This window comes from Pollicipes pollicipes, unplaced genomic scaffold (genome assembly GCF_011947565.3).
Source record: "Pollicipes pollicipes isolate AB1234 unplaced genomic scaffold, Ppol_2.1 Scaffold_4740;HRSCAF=5597_pilon_pilon_pilon, whole genome shotgun sequence".
Lineage (NCBI taxonomy): Eukaryota > Metazoa > Arthropoda > Thecostraca > Pollicipedomorpha > Pollicipedidae > Pollicipes > Pollicipes pollicipes.
The window spans coordinates 2,548,877-2,566,171 of NW_023596545.1; positions in this window are offsets into that span (position 1 = coordinate 2,548,877).

A 17,295-nucleotide genomic window follows, 5' to 3' on the forward strand; every position below is an offset into this window, starting at 1 on the left:
CGGTGCCGAGACAAGGCCTGGCGGTATTGTACCAGACGGACAGGTCCTATACCCACACCCAGGCTGACGGTGCCGAGACAGGACCTGGCGGTATTGTCAGTGCATTTTGACCCGCATGTTTGTCCATGTTGATACAGGACCCGCTCCATGATAGCTGCGCAGGCGGAACCGCAGGTCTGCCGGCAGACAGACAGCTGGGTCTGCAGGTGTCCAGATAGGACCACCTGACGTTGACCCGAGACAGGGGCCAGTCGCTGTCGCCATCGAGGTCAGGCTCATGGTGCTCCCGGTGTTTTCTCCAGGGACGGGACCTGCCGTTGTCAGCGGGGTTGGGCCCGCGGGTCTGCCGGTGTCTTGCCCAGGGACGGGACCTGCCGTTGTCAGCAGGGTCAGGCCCGCGGGTTTGCCGGTGTCTCGCCCAGGGACGGAACCAGCGGCTGGTGTCAGCAGGGTCAGGCCCGCGGGTCTGCCGGTGTCTCGCCCTGGGACTGGACCAGCCGGTGGTGTCAACAGGGTCCGAGCCGGGGGTCAGACGGCGTTTTGCCTGGGGCCGGGATCAGCGGGTGGTGTCAGCAGGTCTGAGCCGGGGGTCAGGCGGCGTTTTGCCTAGGGCCGGGACCCGGTGGTGTGTCGCAGCGGCAGCCAGCCGGGCGGCGGCGGCGGTATACGGCAGGTGCCGCGCCTGCAGCCGGGCGGCAGCGAGGTCAGCAGGCAGGGCGGCGCCGATCAGCTGCCGCTCGGCAGGTGCCCGCCCCTGCCAAGGTCCGCCGGCCGCCGACCAATTAGCTGCGCCGCCGCGCGCCGCCTCTCGCCGCGGGTCCCGCGCGTCAGCCGCACGCGCCCCGCCGCCCGCCTCCCATCTGCGACCCGCGCCGGCCGCCTCGCGCGCCGTCGCCGGTGATGCACTGCCAGATGCCGCGCACGCTCGTAAACGTTCGTGGACCGGTCAAAGGCGGCGGCGGCGCGTGTAGGCGCCGCCGCCATAGCGAATCGGTATGACTTTTGTGGCGGTTTCTATTGTTTTTTGCGCACGTGGGAGATTTATGTTTCCCTTATGAAATTGGTAAACTGCGGGCTGTAGATTAGTTAGCTAAATTAATGATCGGCGAAAAATATATGTGGTCAGTGGGTGCTCTGCACGGCTCGGAGTGGATCGCCATGTGTTTTATGGTTCGACGTGTATAGAAAATGGGTTTGTCTAATGGAATTTATGGTTACATGGAACATCTGGATGGTGGGTTGCGTTTCAGCCATGTATCTTTTTCGAACACGAATGTTTCCGTTTGTGGGAAAATTGGTGGCAAAACGCAGATGACGTCGACGAGACTGTGACGATCCGTGAGAACGTACCGTTGAGCCAAAGAAGCTGAGGTGCCACTTTTCTCCTTCCTCACATGCCTTCCATGGGCGCGTTGTTCCTTTTTCTGAGTATCGTATATTTACAGGTGGCCGTCCAGCCCTGCGACGGTATTATAATTTTGGTCTCAGCCAGAATACTTATTTCTGGGGCAAAATAAAATTCGCATTCGACATATGATGTTGCAAGAATTCACAGCGACAAATGGTTGACCTAAGTTCCACCACAACCCTAGGCGCAAACAGCTATCGTCCTTCCTAATTACCGTCCGAATGTTCCACCACAACCCTAGGCGCGAACGACTATCGTCCTTCGTACTTACCATCCGACTGCATGCAGACAAGATTTTGTCTTCAGCTTAGTCATCCTGGATAATATTTTACCCTGGATGTTTTGATTATTTCCCTCTTGTTTTGGCTAACTTATGTTATGCTCCCGTCTATGAAATGTGCTCCAGAAGCCGACCAGAAAGGTTACCAATATCTTCATTACAGCTCTTTGGGACGCTTTTTGTAGGGTTGGCCGGCGGGCACCCACGACTGGCAAAAAAGCCCCAGCCGACATCTTTGTTCCTGAGCACCTCTATTTTTTCTTCATGTACTTGGCTTATACAAATTTTTCTTTAGAATAGCCATCAAGTCCCTGACGATCGTTTTCCGGCTGCTGTTTGATAATAGGCCGGTTTATAGGTAGGGATGAGGTGATAATTTCGCCCAAGAAACATTGCCTAATATTTTGTGAAGAGCATGCGTCCAGCGTTTCAATTTCAATGTTCAATTCCTCTTGGAGAGGCAGGCCCGACTTGTAAGCTTTGATTATTTCCTCTTTTTCGACATGACACACATTTGTATCGTGTACACGAAGCAGGACTAGATAACAGAAAAAGACGTCCATCCCCTTGTTTTGAACACAGCTAGAAATGCTGAGCACCTTCGCTATATTCGGAATTGAGCATCACAACGTTAGATTACCAGTGCCTACTGGTGTATATTGCGGGTCGTCAACTCAGTATGAAAACTTTCAAATCTCGCAATGCCGAGGGATGCGTACGAGTCTTCACCGATTTTCATTGCTGGGAGCACTGCCCCGGACCTCGGACCTGAGTTTGTGCATTGAAAACACATCTAGGAGCTTCATATGGCAAAAATATACAAAACGCACCCTCTCCCCATCCCCGCTCTCACTTGAGTCCGGTCCCCCTCTCGCGTCCCAACTTGAAGAAAAGCTAGACCAAACGCGGGGAAAGTCCGTTTGTTGGCGTATTTTGGGGCATGTTGCATCTATTTGTGACCAATTCAGGTCCTCAGATCCTTCCGCAGATCCCGGCCCCTCAGATCACTTAACGGAACTTTGTCCGCCGTAACGATGTTTCTTTTCTTGCGCAACTGAGTCGTCTTGCTGCCGCCTATCAATGTCACGTTACAATTTTTGAAAGCATCATACCCCGCATAATGAACGCACATGCCTCAACTGTCTTAAACAACGTAAATTGAGGGTGTTTATGTCACTGCCAATGAGCCTCTCGTGAAGAGGTGCGACTGCGCCGACCATCGATGGATTGCACGGATCATAGCGTCGAAGAGCGCCATCGTGAGACAATGGGGAGCTTCCTGATCTATGATAGGATCACTCATAGCGCATGTCATGCTTGCATTACAGCAAATGCAAAACTTTGTCTCAGCGCAGAACGTGTTACCTTTCAATAAGATGCCGTAAAATATATAAACATTGATGCGGAATTTCTGCGGACCCATTGACATAGGCTTTCTGGGTTATGCTGATGATCAAAACATTCATGTTTGCACCAAAACATGAATGTTGGAACTACCCTAACCTTGGTTATTATCTCCAACGTATAAGGACGCTTCTGTGAGCACGACGAAACATCGACCATCCATCGATCATTAACCTGCCTCACCGTGCGCGACAACCCAACCATCGTCATCACCCGAGCCGGCGCACCTTCTCCTTCGGTTTGCTCATGCGTCGCCGGGTCTCATCTCCGGCGTCTGGTCCGACACTCCGAGACTGCGGGCGAGGGGACCGCGGGACCGCCGCTCCCAGGTGGTCCGCCGGGACCGGCGGACACCCCGGCCGGAACAGCGGCGGAGCGGCGGCTGATCCGCGTCCCGCGGCCCGCCGCGCGCGTCGGAAGCACTCTCCCCACATCCGCCAACCTGTCCCTCCCCCGCCGGCTCCCCCCGCGCCACCTGTGGCCGCGCCGCCGGCCGCCGCCGCCCCCGGCAGGGGTAGCGTGCCCTCGTTAGGAAATGCTCAATTGCACCTGTGCCATGCGGAAATATATGGGGCGCGGCATGTGGCGCTGGGCGGTTGGTCGGCTTCAAACGCTTGCGGTCGTCGGAGCGCGACGGTGGCGGGGCACTGCTGGGCCTCGGCACGGCTGACTGGGTCCGGGGTACGACCCTCGGCTGGGTCCGGGGCACTGCCTGGGCCTCGGCACGGCTGACTGGGTCCGGGGTACGACCCTCGGCTGGGTCCGGGGCACTGCTGGGCCTCGGCACGGCTGACTGGGTCCGGGGTACGACCCTCGGCTGAGTCCGGGGCACTGCTGGGCCTCGGCACGGCTGACTGGGTCCGGGGTACGACCCTCGGCTGGGCCGGGGCACTGCTTGGGCCTCGGCATGGCTGACTGGGTCCGGGGTACGACCCTCGGCTGGGTCCGGGGTACGAGCCTCGGCTGGGTCCGGGGCACTGCTGGGCCTCGGCACGGCTGACTGAGTCCGGGGTACGACCCTCAGCTGGGTCCGGGGTACGACCCTCGGCTGGGTCCGGGGTACGACCCTCGGCTGGGTCCGGGGCACTGCTGGGCCTCGGCACGGCTGACTGAGTCCAGGGTACGACCCTCGGCTGGGTCCGGGGCACTGCTGGGCCTCGGCACGGCTGACTGGGTCCGGGGTACGACCCTCGGCTGGGTCCGGGGTACGAGCCTCGGCTGGGTCCGGGGAAGACCCTCGGCTGGGCCCGGGGTACGACCTTCGGCTAGACCCGGGGTACGAGCCTTGGCTGGGTCGGGGTACGACCCTCGGCTGGGTCCGGGGACGACCCTCGGCTGGACCCAGGGTGCGACCCTCGGCTGGGTCCGGGATACGATCCTCGGCTAGACCCGGGGTACGACTCTAGGCTGGGTCCGGGGAAGACCTTCGGCTGGGTCCGGGGTACGACCCTCGGCTGGGTCCGGGGAAGACCTTCGGCTGGGTCCGGGGTACGACCCTCGTCTGACCGGATACGGATCCGTTCCCCGCTGACGATCCTCGACGCTGACGTCAAGCCGGCTTTTCGAATCCGCCAGCTGTTTGAGTGCTTGACTCACTCCCGGTCCGACTCTCATTTGGCTTCGGCCATGTTTTTTTCTGACTCCGCCTCCCACCTGCCCATATTCCCGTCCGGTTCCGCGCCGCCGACGGAAACGCTTCGCCGGCGTCGTTGCCGACGGCTGGCATCGGGACGGACGCGACACCAGGAGCCGCTCGGGCCCGGGCGCCCAGCTGTTCCGTTCGTCACGTGCGACGACCGTTGGTGCGCCCCGCCGGCGGCCGGCTGGGACCAAGGCGGGTGCACTGGCGGCAGACCGCCACCGGCCGGAACGGGCCGGGGGACAGCGGCGGCGGACAGACAGCCGCGGGCTGGAGCCGGTTCTCTCGGACACGAGCTCCCGCTTGGACGAGGACCGTGGGTAGTCAGCCAAGGGCCGGTGCTTAGGGGGCAAACAGCTGGCTCCAGGCGGATGTGCCGTAAAGGTGGAGCTCAAACATGGCGTAAAGTACCCATTTAGTTTTCTTTGTGATGGTGGGAGTGAGTCTGGCAGACTGCATCTGCGTGCAAGAACTGTTGGATAGCAGCGATGCGTCCAAGATTTCCTCCGAGAACGACAGGAAGTTTAAATGTTGTACTAGAAGGCTTTTCTGTAGCTGTTCGCTGTTGGTGGAGAGATTAACCACTCCCACCGCCGCCTCAATCAATCATATTTCGGTTGCAATCACCGTCGTGCAATGTGCACATTGCCCTCGGGGCTAACTTGTCCAACCTTCCCCTACCCCAGTGGTGTGAAATATGTTCGGACAAGGCGAGGACAGAGCGGGGTGACAAGGTGGCTCGTTATCTCCCCCAGCGTGTGTTGATAGCACCATGTGTGGCCATTTCCGAGCTATTTACGGCACGCGCCGCGTGGCCGGCGTCTGTTGTGGGCGTCGCAGGTGCAGCGTGTCGTACCCCCATCGGACGCAGCTGCCGGCGGGCACCTGACAGCCACGGCGGCCCGCTGCAGGGCGGGACCCCGCGCAAGGGTCCCCTTCCCGCCCCGACGCCCCGGCGCCGGCCGCCCATCTGGGCGTCACGTGACCCGGGCTCAGGTGGTCCGCGACGGTAATGACGCACGGTATTACGACGGCGGCGGCGCCATCTGCCGAAGGCGCTCTGCCGCCCGGCGACGGCCATTAGGTCACGTGGTGGTCATCAGCTGGCGCGTGCCGCGACGCCGCAAAAATGGCGGTCGCTTCCTGCGGCGAACGACGGCGCGTGTCCGACAAATGACGTCGGCGCGTGGCCGACAGGAAGTGGAGGGTTTTATCGACTGCTGGAACCAACAATTAACGCTGGATAGTGCTGGGAAGTTGAAGGAACGTAAAGGAGGTGAGCGTTTTAAATTAATTGTGGGCGCTGTTTGTCACAGTGGATCGGAGCTCCATTTGGGGATAGGAGATTAGGTTTGCTGTTAATTGCTCCCTGAAACTGTATACGCAGGTTTGCAAACAATATATTTAATTGTCACGCCTTAGCATAAAACGTGCCGGAGCGTTACGCCCGAGAGTGACGATTTACCCTGTCCGGGGCGGCGCCACCAAGGGGCAAGGGGCGGCAGTAAGCCCGAGATCGGACAACATCAAGAGCTTCTGGTCGACAGGAGGCTGCATATGATCCAAAGGGGGCCCTGTCAGATACACAGGAGGCCTCATTAACAACAGCCCCGTGAGGTTGAGAGGGGCCCTGATTGGAAAGACCGGAGGCCCCACATTGTCAAAAGCAAGTTCATTGAATTATGCATACCTAGCTAAGGCGTCTGTTCTAGCTAACGTGTTCTCTAAAAAGGTAGGCGAAATCTGAATGAGAAACTCAACAGGAGGCCGGATAGAAAGCTCTCAAATCTGCTCAGGAGACCCCGGACCCAGGCTGGCCGACTTTGGCTGGCTGGCCCAGGAGCCTGGATCTGCTTGCCCCTTTGGAAAAGGCGGTGACTCCGCCTCTCAACCCGTGGACAACTCTGACGGACGACACGCCCCACGCGGACGAGGCTGCCGTCACAGGTTCAGTCCGAGGGTCGACAAATAGGCAGAAGCCTGCGTGCAAGACTATGCAGAGCAGGGAACACCGGACACCTGGGCCAGAATTGACGCTTATGTAAGATAGTAAGCCATGAAGGTGTGTGGAGACAATGGGTCTTTGCAAACTAGATTAGGGCAGCACGGTGACCCGCCGAAGGCTGTTGGCCGTGAAGCCAGAGTGGATGGCCCGTATTTCCGTCCAGTCGCCCGTGGTTACACCTAGGTTACAAATCCCAGACCTCAAAACTGACCGTCGACGCGGACTCTGACGATTAAGCCGGTGCGGTAGCCTGCCGGCACACAATTAACACTATTTGGGCGCGGCTCGGCGGTTCCCGCACCTCCTATCGCGGAACCCCCACCCGGCAGATGTTAGTCGACTCGTTATCCTTCCTCGCGGCACGCGGCGCGCCTGCATACCATGCGGGTCGCAAAAAATCGCAGGTGCCAATTTCCAGCGGGCACTCGCGTCTTGCTCGGCGGCAAAAAACTGGCGCGGCTGCGGCCGTCCTCGCGCCGCTGAGATTCTGCGCGCTCGCGTTCCCATCGAGGCGAGGCCGCGACGGGGACCTCGCCTCGCCACAAGAAGCTATCCTCGTGCAAAAAATTCAACTCGGCACCTGCCGGGCGGCGGCGCGCCCCGCAGCCGGCCCCCGTGCGAAGAGCCCGCCCGTCGGTGCTGAGACAGGTTGGCAGCGCATTGTACGCGCGACAAACACGTGGGAACAGTGGGAGCGGCGGCAAGCGCGGGCGCGGCCGGCCGGCCCGGGGGGAGACCGGGGCCGCCGCCGGGCCCCGCCGCTCTTCCGGCCTGGAGCCGCCCGCGGCCGGCCGAGCGCGGACCAGCGCGCCTCTCAGGCGTGCGTGCTGGAGGAATGCCGCCGCCAACGGTCGTGCTCTCTTTGATTCATCCTTTCCCAGTCCGTGAATGTGCCGTCCGATTTTGAGGCATTCCAAACGATTTCGGCGCCGTTTGACAGAGCGCGGGACAGCTGTAGACCACGTGCACAATGAGTGAGAGTTTCTCTCTCTTTCTCGGGGGGTGAGAGGGAGTGCAAATGTGGAATTTAGTGATTCACATCTCTCCAAGGCGAACAGGACGTTTATATTATTGAAATCTTCCCACGGTCAATAGGCACGATGTGGCAAGGTCTGTACCATACCATCAGAGTGCTATTCAGATGTTATGGGGTCATCAGTTTCACCAAATGCCTGGGTATTGAACGCGCCTTTTTAGCACCCCGGGGATGATATCCATAGCTATAAATACCATCCCAACATTGGAACATTGATAATATGGTGCGCTTGTCACATACTGCGTCTTATACCCCATGCTACAGTAGAAATGTTGCAATAAAAATCGAGTAAACGTTGAAAGTTACTAAAGCAATCACATTCAGCAGGAAGAAGGCTCCCGTCCGTTTCGCCACGCGAGAAAAGTACGCATTTGGTGACGGTTACGCCGGCTGCAGCACAAGTTGATTTGTGTCTCGACGATGCCATGTGGATCTGGGTTGAAATTTATAAGTCGATCAGCACTTGATATAGGGAAGGAAAGCCTTGGGACCCTTTTCGGCATGACGAGCTCAGCGTTCTTATCCTGACAGTCATCGACACCCAGTACGCCAGGAGGTGCTGGTTAAACAACACTTTCAAGCAAACATTGGTAAAATTGCGAATGCCTAATGTCTCAGGCTGTGCCTATGATCAACGAGCGTGCGATCATATAGCGTGCGATCATCAGACCTTCATCTCCATCCCAAGATCAGACTGCGGAAAAACCTGTTATTCGTTTGCCGTTATAAGATCAGCTGGGAGGCGTCATGTCGTTCCGGAGCCCATCACTAGGGTGGCGGCAAACAAGGTACATAGTGGCTCCGTCTGCGTTGGCGACCATCACATATAAAAACCATGGTTCGTTCACAGGAAGATGTTGGGTGTCGCACTTCACATCGATACGTACCATGCTCTTAACGCCTGTGACATACGTTGGAAAAATCAATAATTTGTTGGCTGGACGGTTGGTCCAAGGTGAAAGACGCTCCGTGCAACTGCATTACCCGGGAGCATCGGATAAGCTCGGATAAGTAGCATGTTTTTACTTATAAGAGTTGCGATATGATATGATGAAAGTGTTATAGAACGATCTCCATATGCGAATGCATGCGCGCATTCCACCCCAGTTTCGTCAGGGACGATGGCTCATTATGACAATGTTGATAGATTTATCTTCTGCTTAGGAGACCACTTTTGGAAATTATGTAATATTGCCCACGAAATCGGTATGCCAAGAACCGAAGTGTATTATGAGCGCCGATGATGCTGTAAAGGCCGTTCGCTATCGTCACTACGGCAGGTTCAACCTTTCGAATCAACCGAGCGGGTGTCAGAAGATATTTCGCAGTACACGAGTATCACCGTCACAAATGATGAACGGAAGTGTAAGGTTATCCAAACTAAAGCCCGCAGGGGATCATGGGAGAAGCTCAGCTGTCCTCACTACCCTTAGAAATAAATGTGTTGGCTTGTACGCAGCCGTACTCTGCTGACTTGCATACAGACGCGGAGAGATGACGGCCACGTGGTCTGACCTGGATTAGCCTGACCCCACAGGCGAAGCAGAAGTGATACTGCGAATGACCTCACCGAAAGTTCACAGTTCACGCGCCGGCTACCGCTCCATCTTTATGTTTGTTCTAGAGCGTAGGGCGCGGGACCGATCGGTGGAGCGCATCAGCCCCTGTGCCGTCGAAAGTGCCGGATACCTGGCGCTGACGAAGGCTAAAAAACTGAACAAAATAGTTGTTAAGATAAATGCGTGTAACTGCTCGTATTTGTGACACATTCTGTCCACTTGGTGTCCTGCCTTTTGCGATGGGTGTGCTCCTCTCACTAACACAATGCTGCATAACTGTGGGACTTACGCCGATGGTATAACAGGTAATATTTTCATCAGTAGTGGTGCTTTCATCATTACAGCGCGTTAGCCCGTAGCGTTACTGCACATAAAAAGGCCGTTTAGGCTGTTCCAAATTCTATGGGGATGAAAAGCGGCTTTCACACTTCCATTTGTCGATTTTTTCTAGGAAAAATTTAAAAAGGAAGTGTTTTGATACATCCTGTTACATAAACGATAAGTATGCTCTGACAGCATAGGCTTATTATCGTTCTTCCTGTATGTAAGTAGTGTGATCCCCTGGAGTTTTTCATACTGGTGGCGCCAGTCAGAGCAAACTTGTACCTGCCGGGTGTCAATTACGCAACACAGTGCAGATGATTCGAAAATCAGCCGAGATAATGGGGCAAGGGAATGGATTGTCCTGAGAAAAGCAGCCATAAGCATGGTGTAGTAGAATAGCTTAAACTAGTGCACAAAAAATGACGTCAGGGTTTTGTCATAACGTGATCTGCTTAACAGGTAAAGAAAATTCAGAATGGTCGGAAATTTTTTTGTAGGCAACACAGGAACACAAATATGGCCAACGAGAAGATATGGTCATCAACGAACTCTTAACGTGGCAAATTTTGTTTTAAGACAAATTGCATTGTCGAGTGCCAGGCTGCTGCCCAGTAACTGGCATGTCCGGTATATAACGCATTGTCCTGTATTGCAGGACAGGATTCCCCGACATGAAGATCGCAGAAATACTGATGCAATCCCGGTTATTGTCACGATGTCGCACTGCGAGCAAAATCTTTGTGACCGGTTAGAAAAAGTTGCATACGTCTTGGCTGGTCATTTAATAGTCATGTTATTAAAGAGACCTCCTTTGACAGATTCTTCGTGACCATGGAGTCAGTGATTAAGACTAGTTCCATAGGAGTTGAAAAAGGACTCCCTCGGATACCACACAGGTCGCAAGAAGCTCTTCCTCAGAGCGCCAGCTGTTGGCATGTGATACCGGGATTCTTTGTCATTTAACGTATTTGTGAATTGCTTTCAGATCACGAGAGGATGCTTTGGCACTGAGCGCGTGTTAATTTTCAGATCACGAGAGGATGCTTTGACACTGAAGACGTGCTAATTCTCAGATCACGCGAGGATGCTTTGGCACTGAAGGCGTGCTAATTTCAATGGTAGCGCCAACTTCCGTTGAAATTAGCGCAGAATTAGTATTGTGCCGTTACAAGGTGCTCATTATGCCAATTTTTCACACCAACTGTTATCAATAACATCTACCCGTAAAATTACCTCGCTAATGGTAAAGGTGTGTACAAGTGATTGACCACGGAGCCCTGTAGCTCGAAGACCAGTTCACATATTTCTGAACGAGCTTGGCTATCTTTGACATACATTTTTGAGGAGGGTAGGACACGCCCATCGTAATCTAGTGAATAGTCTGCAACTCTCAAGATTGTCATAGAATTTGTGAGTAGGTTTAAGTCCCTTGGAGCCTATTCGGGATATGTTTTATCTAGCCTTCTCATCAGGATGGGCATCTGTTAGAAATACCAAAAATGCAGCATGCTCTTGCGATCATTGAATAAATATACAGGACGATACCAGACCTAGGCACAAAGCGAGATGGCCTTTCTGACGAGCGATGCTGAAGAGCCGTGGTGTTCGGTCCACCACGGCCTGCCTGCCTAACGGCTGTGTGTCTGCTGTGAGCTGACATGCACGCGCGGCCGTCCGCCACGGCCTCCATGTCGGCCTAACGGCTGTGTCTGCTGCGAGCTGGCATGCACGCGCGGCCCCTGCCGCCCCTGCTGTGCCGCAGTGCAGCAGTGCAGCAGCGTTCTGCATGCTTCCGGTGTGAGTCGATGGTGGTGGTGTGGTATCATCGGAAAGCCGTTTGTTTTGTAGTTTGAATTGGTAGACCGCAGCACATTGGGCTTACTGTAAGTTACACCATTTGCCATGGTCCACAGAAGTATGCTTGTCCGGCATTGGGAGCGCGTGGTGAAGCTTGTTCAGCGTGGAGCCACGAATACCTGCTCTTTATGAACTGTCGAATAGTCTTCAACCGTCTCCTGGACGGTGGCACAGATTCGACGTGTACACTCTTGAATACGTTGAGACGGGCCAAACACACGAAAGTAGGAAATGCTTGGTTTTGTGGTTTCATTGATAATATTTGATTTTGATCTGCTTTGCTGCTTGTGTTTTGTTTGCTTTTTATTCAGAACTCAATTTTGAGCAGCACGCGCAGACATGGCCTCTTGTTAGCCCATACGGTGAAATCTGGGAACGTGTAAGCTCGTAGCTTCGTGCTATGAAACATGATGTGTTGATCACTGCCAGCATGTAATTTTGGCTGTTTGCGCTTCTCAAGAGACCACATATTAACAGATATATGCAAGCCCTACGCATGCAAGCGCAAGATGTGATCCTACGCGTGTTTAAATAAGCAAAACTCATACGTGCCGCTTATAGCTAGACGATTTAATTCAGCTGGATCTTCTTCTTATGCCATAAGGTTATTTATTATTTGAATTGTGACACATCCGAAAATAATCGCGGTTTGCATGGGGGTGTACTGAGCGAAATCCTTTAGAAATACCGTACAGCACGGCAGCTGGCTTCAATTCGGAGCGAAGCTGCTGTTTTCCGTGTGGGCAGCGGCATGCATCCCGATGCCTCTGCATGACGCGGGTAAGTTAGTACAGCACGATAGTTGGCTTCAATCCGGAGCGAAGCTGCTGTTTTCGTGTGAGCAGCGGCATGTATCCCGGTGCCGCTACATGACGCGGGTGGCTTAGGCACAGTGATCTCAATACCGCTACAGCATACCCAGAAAATAAGCGGCTCGAATGGGCTCTGCCATTGACACGTCCGTAAAACGCAATCACTTCTAAAACGTAGAATACATGCAGTCCTGCGTTGGCCAACCCTCTCCGAAACTCTGAGAATCGATGATGGAGCGTGTTGCAGTGAGGCTTATCGCCCAGGAAATGCTAGCCATAGCGGGACGCGGATTCAGAGCAATGGAGAGCGGAGAGCAATGGGACGTCGCCTTCTGACTGAATCATGACTAGTGCAAAAACGGGCGGCCCCACATCGGGACGTTGGCGCTGTGCATGTCTGCTCACTTCTTGCTGCGCCAGGGGAAGCGCCGGACGTGCTGGCCTAAATGTGGGTGGGGATCAGGAAAGTAAAATATGACCGCTTCCGCGTCTTCCGCGTTGCTTTTTTGTATTCATATAGGGGTCATCACCCTTCCTTGCCGCCCGAGTATCACTTTCGGAGTCGGGCCATTTCATCAGGATTAAATTTTATCTTACCGCAGACAAAGGCGAGGAAAAATGGCCGATTTCATGGCCGTTTTTCAGGTTCGGCGGTCAGAATAGGAGGCGGTGGCCGACACTGACCGAGACAGAACAAAGGGACGACCCCAAACGGGACCGGGCCGGCCAACACGGCCCCCGTCCCCGCGACCTACCGCAGGGCGCCTGTCCAAGCAGCCGGTGGATGAGGAGTCGCGCTCGCCGAGGCGCGTCACATGGACACCTAGAATCGTCTGGATGGTACATAATTGACAAAACAGCTGGGTGTCACGAGCTGTAACTCCCAATGTTGGTCTGGAAAAATTGTGTCAACTGGGGGTAATTGAGCGAATATTTCTCTGCACGTGACCTTAAGTTATAATCCGTCTTTACGTGCGAGTTGCTGCGTTAACGCTTCCACAAGAGCAAGCGACACCCACCCTGCTGCCGTTCGAGACATTTAGAGATAAACCAAACAGTTGGTTCTGGCGGATTTGGTTTTAGCACTGCACATGTGGTCCCAATTATAGCGTAAATTTATACAGCATGTATCCAAGCGTAGCAAACTACGGTCTGTGAAATAATTTTGCAACACGAAGAGCACATCGAACAATTTCGCAAGTTACATCAGATGCGGTTATCATATCGCAAAGTGTGACATAGTGTAGTGTAACATATGCTTGCACGCTGATATGTCACAATCCTTGCATGTGTTTGTGAGAAGCGGGAAAAGACATGTGAAGCAAAAACGGCGTGCCCAGTTTCATCAGGGGTGGTTTGGAACATAACGATCGAAGCGTGATGAAGATGAAATATCACGTACATAACGTGCTACATATGTTGTCCCAGCTCTTAGGCGGTCGCCCTAGCAGTGCATGTTGCATAAACTGCGCTACCAGAGACGTGTTTGCGAACAGCCCATCACGAAAAAGAACTTTCAAGCGGTTTTTGAAGGGCAGCGTAGTTACGCTTGCAGGCCACACGAATAAAGGAAATGTGACGCACGTAGGGAATGCGTGTGCTACGAATGCATCGAAGGGAATGAGTAATTTTAAGTTCACTGTGCTGTTAAAGACCTAAATGACCGCTATTTGTAAGCTCGTTTGAAAAGAGTTGTTAAGATATGCTGCCGAAATAATTTCACTCCCACAAATTTTCATAAAACCATGGCATGTGTTGCCTGTGTAAAGATGACGAATACTGAGGTCGAACAAATTGCATTGCTTTGTCCATACGGCTTTAGGTCTTGGTTCAGATTCAGATTCAGATTCAGCTTGAATTTCAGGACAGATAGCTTTTTCAGGACAGGCTGCATAACTTTTTTATTCTCGGACGTCGTAACATTACACACGAAATGTCATATAACACAAAGAAGTTCAGGGCACACCAAATATTTACCGCAACGCTCACACACAATGCACATCACCATGCTGCACGTGCAGTAGGTTTCGATTCGGACAGCATTTGAAACTCCGCGAGTTTACATGAAAGCCTCGTTTCTCCTACTGGTGCTGTACCGCGCTGCCGATGGTGTAAGCGAGCTGCTCAGGCCTGCCTGTCGTCGCGGCGGCGTGGATCACGCATACCCTATGATGTTCGACAAGGTCGTGTGTGCCAAGTCAGTTAAGTTGCTTGAAAATATCACTGACGCGATCGTGTGTTAGCCTGCCGCTGACCACTCAGGCACCCAACCTTCACAGTACGCTGTGAAGTTCCGGGACATTACACGTTGTACGGTATATGTATATGTGTATATATATATATATATATATATATATATATATATATATATATATATATATATGTATAGACTATATATATAGACAGCCTATATATATATATATATATATATATATATATATATACATATATATATACATATATATATACATATATATATATATATATATATATATATATATATATATATATATATATATATATATATATACATATATATATATATACATATATATATATATATATATATATATATATATATATATATATAGACTGGACAATGCTTGCACGCACAGGTTTCTGCATGGCATATTTAGCTTGTTTCAGACCAATGGGAATGACAGCGCATTTTGACGTGATTTGGTTTACATGTGGTTTGAGACTGAGATAGCTGTCCACAATAACAACTATTTTTTCACGACTGTTGAGTCAGGCATAAGCGTCGGAGAAACTGAGCCAGACAGGTGGCAAGCCTCCGAGCATTGGTGTCGCAGAAACTCAGCCAGACAGGTGGCAAGCCTCCGAGCATCAGTGTCGGAGGAACTCAGCCAGACAGGGGGCAAGCCTCGGAGCATCAGTGTCGGAGAAACTCAGCCAGACAGGTGGGAAGCCTCCGAGCATTGCCGGCGTGCCTTGTACAAAACCTTGGGTTTTGGCCGCGTCTAATTTCATGCCGTTCCTACGTCGCCAGCTGTGAAGGCATTCAAGGGCCTGCCCGGCGCGCTCCATGGCCTGTGACATAGCACGCCTCCTTCCGCTAAAGAGCAGTTGCGTGCTATCAGCAAACTGTGCGGTACGGACGAGTTCGGGTACGAGCAGGCTCAGATCGTTTGAGAAAGCGGCATGCAATATACAGCTGAAGGATCCACCGTGAAACACGCCGATTGTGTTTGGTTTTGTCTTAGATCGCACAAGCATATAATTACCGTTGAACGCCTGAGCTACCTGGGTGGGGCTTCCCAGATAGTCAGCAATTCAGTCAATTTCCACGCAGCACAACACCAGCTTGTCCAGCAGATGCTGGCGCGGCACCGCATCGAAGCACTTGGACAAATCAAGCAGCATTAACAACGATTATTCTCCTTCGTCCAAGGCACGTAGGCCCTGGTCGCTAATGATGATGGGTGCTATTTCTGTGCAGTATCCTTCTCGGTATCCGTGTTGAACGCTTGATAGAATGCGGTTCGCGTCCAGATACCAAGCCAGCTGACGCTAAACAAAGCGTACCAGGGTCTTCACGACTCCCAGTAAAGTGGAGGTTGGACGCGTGTTGGCTGGCTTGGACGATACTTGTGCTTTGGAAGTGAAAGTAGCGAGAGCACGTTTCCATGCTGCTGATACGAGGCTGGATATCAGCCCGGTTTTGATGATGCTCAGGGGGGGGGGGGGGGGGGGGGGGGGGGGCGTCTCCATTTCCCCGGAGAATACTCTGGAGCAAGGCTACGCTGAAGGTCACGATGGTTCCATCTAGCCACCGACGTTGGATGATTTGATCGATGCCAGGATCGTCAGCATCAGCATGACGGTGTCGGTCGGCTCAGGTCTAAAGTTGCTGTCACCTCTGGCAACTGTACTGGTGCCGGTGCCGCGGGTCTGGGCGCACTGGTGGCAGGAATTGTCACTTCGGGCGGCTGTACTGGTGCCGGTGTCGCAGGTCTGGACACACTGGTGGCAGGAATTGTCACTCCGGGCGGCTGTACTGGTGCCGGTGTCGCAAATCTTGATACACTGGTGGCAGGAATTGTCACTCTGGACGGCTGTACTGGTGCCGGTGTCGCGGGTTTGGACACACTGGTGGCAGGAATTGAGCCGATGCTGGCATAATAACTGAATGTGTCTGGTGTAGCACCGGGTGCTGACACATCTTCCTGGCTCCCGATGATGAGCGACAATACTTGCCAGACGTCACTCGACCTCGCTGTGTCGAGTTCGCGCTGTAAGTGAGACTGTTGTGTCTGTGGCCTTGGGTGAGACGCCTGGTCTCGCTGCACAGCTGCGCGGCACCACGGAGCTCCTGCGTCTGTCAGCGTCCTGATGAGCTGCAAAAGCTGAACTTATCTTGCCGATTCATCAGTGACCAGCCCAACGATATCACGGACGTCGTTGATTTGGGCGGAATAAGATACTCACCAATATTGGAGAAGAGCGGTAGTCGTTTTGAGGCCAATAAAAGAGACCCTGCTCCCGTGCTTCATAATAAAGTTAATAATTGTTTCCATAATCCGTCAAGATGTATAAATATCATGTGAGGGTTAATGGAGAAGTAACTAATGTGATACACACATTATCTTTCAGATTAAAAAGCAACAAAATTACTGAGCGCGTTTAGCTCTAAAGACCCATATTTCAGCGCATTTCGCAGCATTTTTCACGGGTTCAATGCGAATAACATCGACATCGACGAACAACCATTAAACTGTGTGCGGCTTGAGCAGAGCCGCCTGGTGGTTGTTAATTTGTTTTAAAGGAAATGTTTAAAAGAGAGACAGGTAAAATACCGGCATACCCAAACGGCAGACAATGGCAATGACATGCAACTGGTTCATGGGCAGTGGACGGTAACGAATTCCGTCGGAGACGAAAAATTCAAACGGCAGGCGGAGAGACGTAGAGAATGACAATGATTTTAAAATGAGAATTACAAAATACGCG